We start from the raw sequence: 10,680 nt of genomic DNA on the forward strand, positions 1-10,680 counted from the left end.
TTAAAAATGCAATTTAGTTGAAAAAAGGGTTTCAAATATTAGTTTTCCTTGATCCTGAATTCGATTGTATACCAAGTGAAGACGAGTGGAAACAAAGGGTAGTTATTTGCAAGTGTTTAGAGGTGTTTAATGATGTTTCAACCATGTTTGCAGGGATGAAGTATCCAACTGCAAATATGTACTACAATGGGGTCTATGAAGTTAACAAGTGCATCAAACAATGGGAAGACAGTGATTATAAGTATATCAGAGAAATGGGGTTGAAGATGAGGGAAAAGTTCGATGTGTATTGGCTTGAAAGTAATTTGGTTATGGGCATCAGTGTTGTGTTAGATCCTAGATACAAGTAAAGATGGGTAGAGTTTCGTTATAAGAAATTCTATGGAACTGGCTATGCAGTGGAGTATAACAAATTCAAAACAAAATTGATAGCTCTTTTCTATGAGAATGATTCACAAAACTCAAATGCAGATGAACATTATTTTGGCCCGCAGCTATGTCTCTAGCTCAAGTATGATGGATTCAGACAATCCAGATGAAGTATGTGATCCTGAATACGCTGAGTTTATAATGGAGAACATTGAATTTGAGGTGCAGAAATCTGAGTTGGACCAGTATTTAGAAGAACCAATGCTTAGCAAAGGCTCACCAAAAGATGAGTATTTGTTTGAAATCTTGAGTTGGTGGAAGCTAAATGCACCTAAGTACCAAACTCTTGCAAAGATGGCAAGAGATATCTTGGCTATCCCAGTCACCAGTGTGGCATCCGAATCAATGTTCAGTGCAGGTGGTAGAGTGCTTACAACACATAGAGCTTCATTAGATCCAGAGGTTGTTGAAGCATTGTTGTGCTTAAGCGATTGGTTGCCAGATTTCATTTGTGAAGGTAACACTTTATTTTTTCTTTTTCTTTTTTTGCTTAAATTCAGTGCATAGTTTCATCTATTATTCTTCTTAGTTCCTATTATTACTATTTATGTAGTTGTGCATCTTATCTGAATGTTGACTTGTTATAATGCAGATGATATGGAAAATTTGGAAATCAAAGACGAATGAAGTCAAGGAATCAAGAGAGTCAGAGGATGGAGAGGAGAGTAACAGATACTTATCATACTTCGTGTTTCGAAGTTCTTACTCTATAGCATTTGCTTGTGTTTCTTTTCATGTATGTGTGTGAGTAAGAGATACTTAGAGACATAACTACTTAAAGTAATGTTTTAAGACTTTTTTTGAAGATAATTTGGATGGTATGTATGAGTTATAGAACTTAAATTTCACCTCAGACTATAGATTTTTTTTGTCAGAATCGGATATTATCGGGTAAATATCTGATATCCGATAGCTTAACCTATCGGAATCGATATCTGATTTTGATATCCTATAGGATATTATCGGATATCGAATATCCGGTAGTGCTTAACTTGTCGAATATCGGATTTCTGAATATCCGGCGGATATTCTTCCATTGACAGGCCTAGCCAAAATAGCAAATCTACTTTGATGGCATCAATAAACTTTGAATTTTGGACCCAAATTAGGGATTTCTCTTTAATTCTTCCACCTTCTAAGGTTTTCTTATACTCCTGATTATTCACCATATTGATTCGAAATTACAGTTGACTGTTGATCGAAATATTTTGAACCAAACTCATGATTCTTCTTCTTTAGCTGTCAAATTACTCTTCTTTGTTTTATTGGTTTAAAACTTCCAAAATCATCAAACAACTCTTCTTCTTTTTTGATGATTACAACATCAATCAACTCTAATTACATCCTTTATTTTCCTTCTCAAATTCAATTTTTTTTATAGAAACCCAACTTTTCTACACTCAACAGACTCCTAAAGAAATTTGAATCCATCATTCACCATGAAACATCAATGCCACAACTTGTCTTCTTTCCTGTTATCTCGGCTTCAGCTTCCCCCGTAAAACTCTTACTAATATTCTTACATGTTCCATTATTGTCTTAGTTTATAGAGGAGCTTTTAATGGCGGTACCGAAGTAATAAAAAGAGAGTAATCGATTGAAATTTAGAGCACTTGTACTGATCTTGAAACAAATATTAATTCATAGCCATTCATCCAAATCAACCGTATCCAACCTTCGGATTAAATCGATTTTATCACAACACGTGTATAGTGGCAAACGTGTAAATATTATAATTAACTGATGTTAAGCATTTTTAACTGTTCGGTTACTTTGACCTCGTTGACTAACGGGTCAACGATCCATACCCTAAATTGGACAAACTTAGCACCCAAATCCTCTACCATACCAAAACTTACGATCCAAATACTAATTAACTCTTATATATGGTGATAATATTTAATATTTTAAATTAAAAATAATTTTATGATTATAAAAAATAAAGGGTATATTTGATAGTTTAAGGGGAAAATATGTCTATAAACAGAGCGGACAGATAAAAAAAATACATATCAAAGCAGAAATTAGGACAATTAAACAAAGATATAGAGAGTACAAAATAATGTAAAACCCTGGAGTATGCCCGCCTGTAGGGCGGCTACGCTGCCAGTTTGGCGGTCCTATTTTATTATTTTTAGTGTTTCTTCTTTCAAGAACTTCCTCTTTCAACCAAACCTCCATATTTCCAAATATTTATTCATGGATCACACGGATGACAAAGCAAGTGTTCGCAACCATCATGTCATTCCACCACAAGATATTAAAATAACATTATTTTTAATATTCTTAATATGGTCATTTAAGCAAGAATTAAGAGTTTCAGTCAAACTCAAATTCTTCATAAAATGATAAAATAATGCTCGATAGACCACTACCAAAATGCTCAGCATTGGTCGTTGTCGTTTCAAGTCTTGCATTCTATAGAAGTATGTGATGGATCCTACGGATATTACATAGTACAAATATTGTCCCCACTTTCACCACCTTTGGCCAGACAGGTGTGGGGTTTTCATCAAAAAGGCCTCGGTACTATGTAGGGAGATTACACACCTTATTAGTCTCCACTTAGAACTCCGCATATCCCATGTCGGACTAATCTCATGTGCTTGGGTCGAGCCAAATCCCCAACAATCTCCACCTTGGCGAGATCCAAGCTATCTCGCCAAATATCATCGTACGATCACCGTTATGCAACATCTTGAGGTACACCTTGCTCCATCATGTCCACAACTCCACATTGATTGGCACCACTTAGGTGTACTGCATGCCAACTCAATCTACCGTACACGATCGTCATCTGTATACTACTGTCGAACCTAGTTACAGTCAATATGCGCCCTTGAGCCTTGGCCGCCACTTCGAGCTTGCTCCACCTGAGTTAGAGAGGGAGACAATCTAAATCCACCATGAGCCCTAGCTCTGATACTCCACCCGAGTGAAAGTGTTTCTCACCACCTAACTCCACCTTGCGCGCCTCATCTTTCCTTAGGGTTGACATTCATAACCATTCGATCTCTTAGTAGCCCTAGCTCTGATACCATTTGATAGATCCTACCTTAGTAGCCCTAGCTCTGTTACCTTCCTTAGGGTTGACATGCATAACCATTCGATCTCTTAGTAGATGATACCATTTGATGGATCCTACCTTATTAGCCCTAGCTCTGATACCATTTGATGGATCCTACGGACATTACATAGTACCGATACTGTCCCCACTTTCACCACCCTTGGCCAGACAGATGTGGGGTATTAATTGAAAAGGCCTCGGTACTATGTAGGGAGATTCCACACCTTATTAGTCTGCATATAGAACTCCATATATATCACATGTGGGACTAGTCTCATGGGCATGGGTCGAGCCAAATCCCCATCAATATGCAGTTTGATGCAACTTCTACCCGGCATGGTTTTAGGCTAAAGAAGGTTGTAGAATTTTATTGGCAACGTTTCATGTAACTAACATTACTGGCACAAGCTTCAGTAAGATTTCAAAGTTGTAGGTCCAATAGAATGGAGGTGTATGGCCAGGCGAAGATTGGAGATGTATAATATTCTACAATAGAAACTCTTTTAATTAATACTCGATTATTTAATAAACTCTCTTAAATAATATTTTTGGCCGGTCGCGAGTCGGGGACAACGTGCCAATTAATAATTCACTAAAATTATAAGATAATACTTTTTTGATTACCTATGTAGGCCCCGCATGAAATATAAATTAATAATGAAATATATATATATATTCAATACATTAATGATTTACGGAGACTTTTTGAAAAATGATTCATTTGTCTTCTGTTTTTTGCTAAAATCAATATCGCATTGAATTTCATCTCTAATTTTTCTTATCATTGCAAGAATTTTTGGTGTTGTTGGATTATCCTTCTTGTGCTTGAATAATGCTCTACGAATTTCATCGGTTCATCGCTGATTTTTTAACACCTTTAAGATGAGAAGCCATATTTGTGTGTATGATTTGTTTGTGTTAGTAGTATGATTTCATATTATATTTATATCAAATATTTTTATATTTGTTAGTAGTATGATTTCATATTGTATTTTTATATGATCTTTTTTATGATAAAAATATATTTAGAAAATATGATTTGATATTGTGTTTATAAAAAAATATGATTTGATATTAATATTGTGTTTATATAAGAAATTAAAAATATGATTGGATATTATGTTTATAAAAATATGATTTGATATTGATATTGTATTTATATAGGAAATATAAAAGATATGATATGGTATCTTGTTTGTATAGAAACTAATTATTCGATATGAAATTTATCTATAAATTAATAAGTATTAATTTATTGGTTAATTAATATCTCGTTTAATTAATAAATTTTGATGATCCCGATAACATTAATTTATAAAGTTTCTACTGTACTTTGGCATATATATTTAAGATCTAATTCGGCATACAAGTATAGACATTAAGATATTCTACAAGTATAGACATTAAGATATTAAATTTTTCAGGAAAAGTGACTGTTGTTGGTCTTAAAGAGTATTTTAGGCTTACATATGTCACAAAGTTTAAACAATAATTGATGAATAGTCGCTGGATTTAACTAGCACACTTACAAATTGTCAAAAATCGCACTTTCTGTTTCGTTGTTGGGAATGTACATGTTCGTATGAGTTGGAGCACAACACCGTTGTATCCAGAGTCAACTGAACTGAAAATAGGTTAAAATATCTTGAATCGGTCTTACTAACCGAGAAAAACTTTGAATAATCACCACAATATGCAACACCAATCTAAAAGCCCGGGCCGTTACGGCATGGGTCATTTACTAGTTAGGAGACATTAAGATATTCTACGCCAAGCAGTAAACCTGTGAGTGCAATGTCACATAACTAAGGGAGACAGATAATGACAAGAATCAAATAGAAATGGCAAAGTGAGCAACTAAACCATAAAAACCAATCCCGGCAGCAACTTAGAAAAACCAAAAAGAAAATATGGAGTCTCCAGACGTCCACGTTGAGCTATACACTAGTAGAGAATCCATTAACAAAAGCAAATTTTCGTTTAAACTAAAAATAAACTAGATGCAGCAGCAAAGATACTTGCGACTGCTTTAGCTTGAACTCGCTTGTTTTACTCTCCTCTTCCTGCCTGATTCATTAATCCTCCCATTCCTCCAATGTGTGACTTTCTTCACCTTCACTGTCTGATCCATATGGGCAGATTTCTTCACCTTCATTATCCAATTTACGTTCCTTGACTTCTACTTTCTCGTAGAAGTAATCGTAGAACTTTGCAGTAGCATCGTCCTCGAGACCGTAATTTAACCATCCACCATTGGTGAGGAACTCCCTCGGAGAATCTGCTATCCCTTTCACCATGGAATTCCATGGTAAATCTTTATGAATCTCATAATACTTCACCATGGCAAAGTTAAAGCTGTCTTTTATGAGACCGAGCGCGGCTATGGGAATTGAGTTGATTTGAATCAGATCACGCTTGAAGTCCTGAAAAACGATAGTCATATCTATTACCGCAGGTTTAAGCCTCAGACTAACAATCTCGATCTTGTCTAGGTAGGCCACAACGAAAGGTTCATCTACAAGCCCAACTACGGCATAAAAAGTCAGGCCGAAGACAGTTGGCGCCTTGGAGCGAAGATTTCCCTGAAATTCTTTCCTCTTAAGAACCTCAGCAACATGAAATGTATACGTACTCCATTTGTCTTCCACTTCGTTGACAAAGTTCTTTAAGTCTTCCACATCCCTGGTTTGCTTCTCCGAATCATTATAAGATGTCCTCTGCCCCACAGGGGTTTGCACCAAACGGAATTGGATATCCTGCCTCATTTCTGCCCCCATCTTGACGGGGTGATGCAAATGGAAGTGCAAGAGAGGCTGCGTCTTCTCATCTCCAACTTGAAAGAAAGTTCTTTGTATGTCTGCGCAGATGAAATGAAAATGGAAACTGGGACTAGAAGTTGCATAGATGAACCCATTTTTATGGACGTCGAGGTTGCCAACAATGGTCTCTCCACCTAGTTCTCCTACCTTGGGAAAGATTTCGAGGCCAGTTAAAGTTATAACATTGGCCTTCTTATCCTTTTGCAGACTGCTACTCATGTCTCCTGATATGCATATTATCTCATCATCATCCAGTCCCTCCAACAATAACCATAATCTATAGTCATTTAATTGTTGCAATTGGGCACCAAGTCTTGCCTGCATAAGCCTGCGCTCAACTTCCAGCATATGCGTGCGCATTTTCTCCTGCAGTTCCTCCTCGTTGCATGTCCTAGACTTCTTTTATTTTCTCTCTGGCCATGGTAAGCAAATAAGTTTCAATTGGGCATCTAGGGAATTCCATTGGACAGCTATCTGCGCCTGAAACAGAAGAGAAAGAACTTGGTAATAAGACCGCAGGAACTTCAGTAAAGCAGAGAAGAACGGATCTCAAGAAAAGAAAAAATGACGTATGCAGGTAGATTCGACAACCAATCCTCAATGACTGACAGCCACAGATATAGCGAGGGCCACTTTCCGGAGTTTCGATGAGTTGGAAACATGTCCGAGTGACAACAGTCGGACATGATAAAAACTAAAAAGTCTTGTGTAAATTCTGGAATAGTTGCCTTTCACTAAAAAACATAAATATATAATCTCAACAATTCTGAATGATTCTGATGATTCTTGAACAACAATTCGAAACCATAGAACACAAAATTGACAAAAAAATGACCAAAAAAAGCTGACGAAACTAGACAGAATTGGAATCTCATGAATAAAAATCACTTATTTACAAAGCAAATCTCAAAAAGGGTGAATTCCAGAAAAGAGATCGACATCAATCACTACTGGATCATGCACGTTTACAAATTAAGAGCTGAATGATTGTGATGATTATCGAACAACAATTTGAAACACTAAAACACAAAATTAGACATAAGATTGACCAAAAAAAACCGAGGAAACTAGACAGTTATTTATGAATCATTCTCTTGCGGTCATCTCTGGTAAAGTTGTAACACGAAACATGATGATTGCTCAGATGCTTCCACATGAAAGTAATAACCAAACAAAGTAACAAAGAGAACATACAGTAAATAGTGCAGGAGATCTGTTTCTAATTTTTATTTTATAGACAAAATAAATCATACAACTGAAGAAAAAGAAGTCATTATTGAAAGGGACCAAGCCAGCAAGCCAGCAAATTGTAACAAACTCATTCAATGACTTTCTCAACACGAACCCCGGTAATCCACCAGGCTAATATCCATAGTAGGCCTGGTTTCACTATTTGTTGCATGAAGGTCTAAAGCGATCTGGGAATGAGTAGGCCATGTTCTCCTATCACACCAACCATTTCATCAAAAAAAAAAGCCTTAACTACTATGAATTGGCACAAAGTTTTTGCTACAAATACCTGAAGATGGCAACCCTGCAGCTTGACCCAATCGAGCAGTTTTGAGCAGTTATATTTTTAGAGCTAACACACAACTCTGACCAATATTAAATTTTCTTTAAAGCACCTGATCATGTCCATATAATCTGAATAATCAAACATGAATATGTACATACAATCTAAACTGACGTTTAAAGAAACTATCATGTCCGGTTAGTTGTCCACCCTTTGTAATTTCAATATTAAATTAGAAAAGAAAACTACAAAAATGAAAATAAAAATAAATAATCAGTGGATACAAAATCAAAAAAATAAAATAAGAATATGCATACCGGATTAAAAGAAAGTACCAACCCAAAAATCAAAATAGAAGAAGACCTCGATCCCTTCCAGATTAAAAATCCCTCACCTACAACATCAAAATAAAGTAAGTAAAAGTACGTAAAACAGGCAGAACAAAAACCCAAACCTCTCGTCAAAATCAGAAGAAAAAAAAATGCAACATACCCGGTTTCCATCTGGTTCGAACTGACAAAGCCCCAAACCATGGCCTACAAAATTAGAAAAGAAAATAATAAGTGAAAATCAGTACTAATATCTAAATGAAATTAAATCTCAACAATTAAAGTAGTAAATGAAAAACAAATAAAAACATTATATCACCATACAGCTGATGAACGATATGCCGTGCATGAAAATTAAGTTCTCTGGGAGAAAAAGAAGAGAGGCGATTAGGGTTCTGATAGAAGGAAGAAGAAATAAAAACAGTCGTACCTTGTGGCTGTACAAAAGCTTATATCTATGTAACTGACTGATCACAGAAATTTCCCTATAAAACGTCAATATCCCTTGCAAAACAAACCTATACTGATCCAGGCTCTAAAAATAGTTTTCTTTTTTCTTTAAAAGTAAAACCAATGAAAGTAGTTACAAAATCTGGATCTTTTGTATTTATGGGATTATCAGCCTAGTCCGCGAGTTACAACACCAAAGGTATCACTATCCATGCACAAAAACTCCAACAAAACAAATAGTTCACAAAAACCTCATTTAACATAAATTGTCTATATTACTCTTATAGTTTAAATCACCTCAACAAAAATAGAAATCAACCCTCACTTTTAATTTTTATTATATTGTCACCACCAACAACAACCAATCACCAACGAGCAACACCACCGACCACCACCAACCGCCGCCGACCACCACCATTTCCGACGCGCCACTGCTACTGACAACCATCGCCGTCAAACCACCGCCGCCACCTCCGACATCCACCGCGCCACCACCACCACCGTCGTAGCAGACAACCACCGCCACCACCACCTCCTCCGCCGCCGACCACCGCCACCACCACCGACCACCACCGTCGCCGGTGATGAAACCTAATTTAGGTTTCATAATTTTTCCACATATTGTCATTTCACTAACACAACTTCAATGATGAAACCAAACACAACGACTTCCAAGTCAGGGCGACTAACCAAGGAAAAAATCAGGTGAAACTAAATTTGGTTTCATCATAAAAGAAAGGAGAAGGAAGAAAGAAGAAAAAATGAAACACAATAAGATGAAACCTACCACCACCGTCAACTGCACCACCTCCATCGCCGCCACAACCACCACTACCATTACCTCCTTAACTAAAACTAGTTTCAACAAAAGACAATCCACCTGTGTCTCGCCATCAATTGGTCTCATAGAGATCAATATTCAACAAATTGGTTTCATCATTTTCCACATATTGCCATTCACCAACACAACTTCAATGATGAAACCAAACACGACGACTTCCAAGTTAGGCCAAAATAAACTAGGAAAAAGTCAGGTGAAACCAAAATTTGGTTTCATGATAAACTTAATTTTCATCATTAAAATCTTTGGTTTCATGATAGAAAATAGGCAAGTTTATGATGAAACCAAATTTGGTTTCATCATTACTTTACTGTTTTCACCAACCAAAAACTGTCAGAATACGATGAAACCAATTTTGGTTTCATCATAAATCTATTATTTCCCCAGCACAATATTGATTTCGACGATGAAGATGTAGCATTATTTGTTGGTGATGAAACATCAGAAGGTAGTAATGGTGGTGGTGACTGTAGAGTATTGAATGATGAGGCAGAGGTGTTGTTGGTAGCGGATTTGCAAGTACTGGTGTTGATTTTAGATGATAAAATGAGGAGGAGAATCGATAGAAACATTAAGATCAGAACACGCAACTACAAAGAAAATAGTTGGGTCTGGCTTCACAATCCCAATGAAGTCTTCAAGTTGTTAAGCAACAAGGTTTTGAGAAAAACCTAAGGTTAAAGGAGAATCGACTCTAGCTTATTCAACTAGTATTATACAGGAAGTGCGGGGATTAGGTTTCCCAGTTGCTAGAGTTCTCCCTTAGATAGTTTTCAAATCAGGGTTTGCAATCTAAGTTACCTTGGTAACAAAGCATTCAATATTTACCGTTGGATGAAAAACCTGATTAAACCCAAGCTAATATCTTTCAACCGTTAAATCAAACTTAGCTTGTTATACACAAATGAAATGCATTTTTCATTTAGGTTTGAGTAATCGTACCTAAAGATGTACACCGGGTTGGCTCAACAGTAGTTAACCGAAATTAGCTATATGAACACTTACATATCAACCTCATTTATCTTGACGAAAACTAGTTCAGATGACTTCAAATGAAACTAGTTATAGAGTTTTTCAATTGTTATATTCTCGTAGAAGAATACAAGAACACAATTGAAGCAAAATCGGTTTGATTCACTCGAATCAATTCATGAACATTATAGCCACAGTTTGCAAAGATTGCATTCTTTATCATGTAAATGTATTAGTTCATGAACATAACCGCTTTTAGA

At 36.2% G+C, this 10,680-nt stretch overlaps 1 long non-coding RNA gene across 1 annotated transcript; it reads right to left on the bottom strand.

Moving 5' to 3' along the window:
* Positions 1 to 8,143: 8,143 nt before the first annotated feature.
* LOC113338963 lies at positions 8,144 to 8,631 on the bottom strand. Its single transcript, XR_003354898.1, has 3 exons — positions 8,588 to 8,631; positions 8,321 to 8,364; positions 8,144 to 8,222 (listed from the first exon to the last, which is right to left on the bottom strand). It is a non-coding gene; the product is annotated as an uncharacterized LOC113338963 (long non-coding RNA).
* Between the last annotated feature and the right edge of the window lie 2,049 nt (positions 8,632 to 10,680).

This window comes from Papaver somniferum, unplaced genomic scaffold (genome assembly GCF_003573695.1).
Source record: "Papaver somniferum cultivar HN1 unplaced genomic scaffold, ASM357369v1 unplaced-scaffold_19, whole genome shotgun sequence".
Taxonomy (NCBI): domain Eukaryota; kingdom Viridiplantae; phylum Streptophyta; class Magnoliopsida; order Ranunculales; family Papaveraceae; genus Papaver; species Papaver somniferum.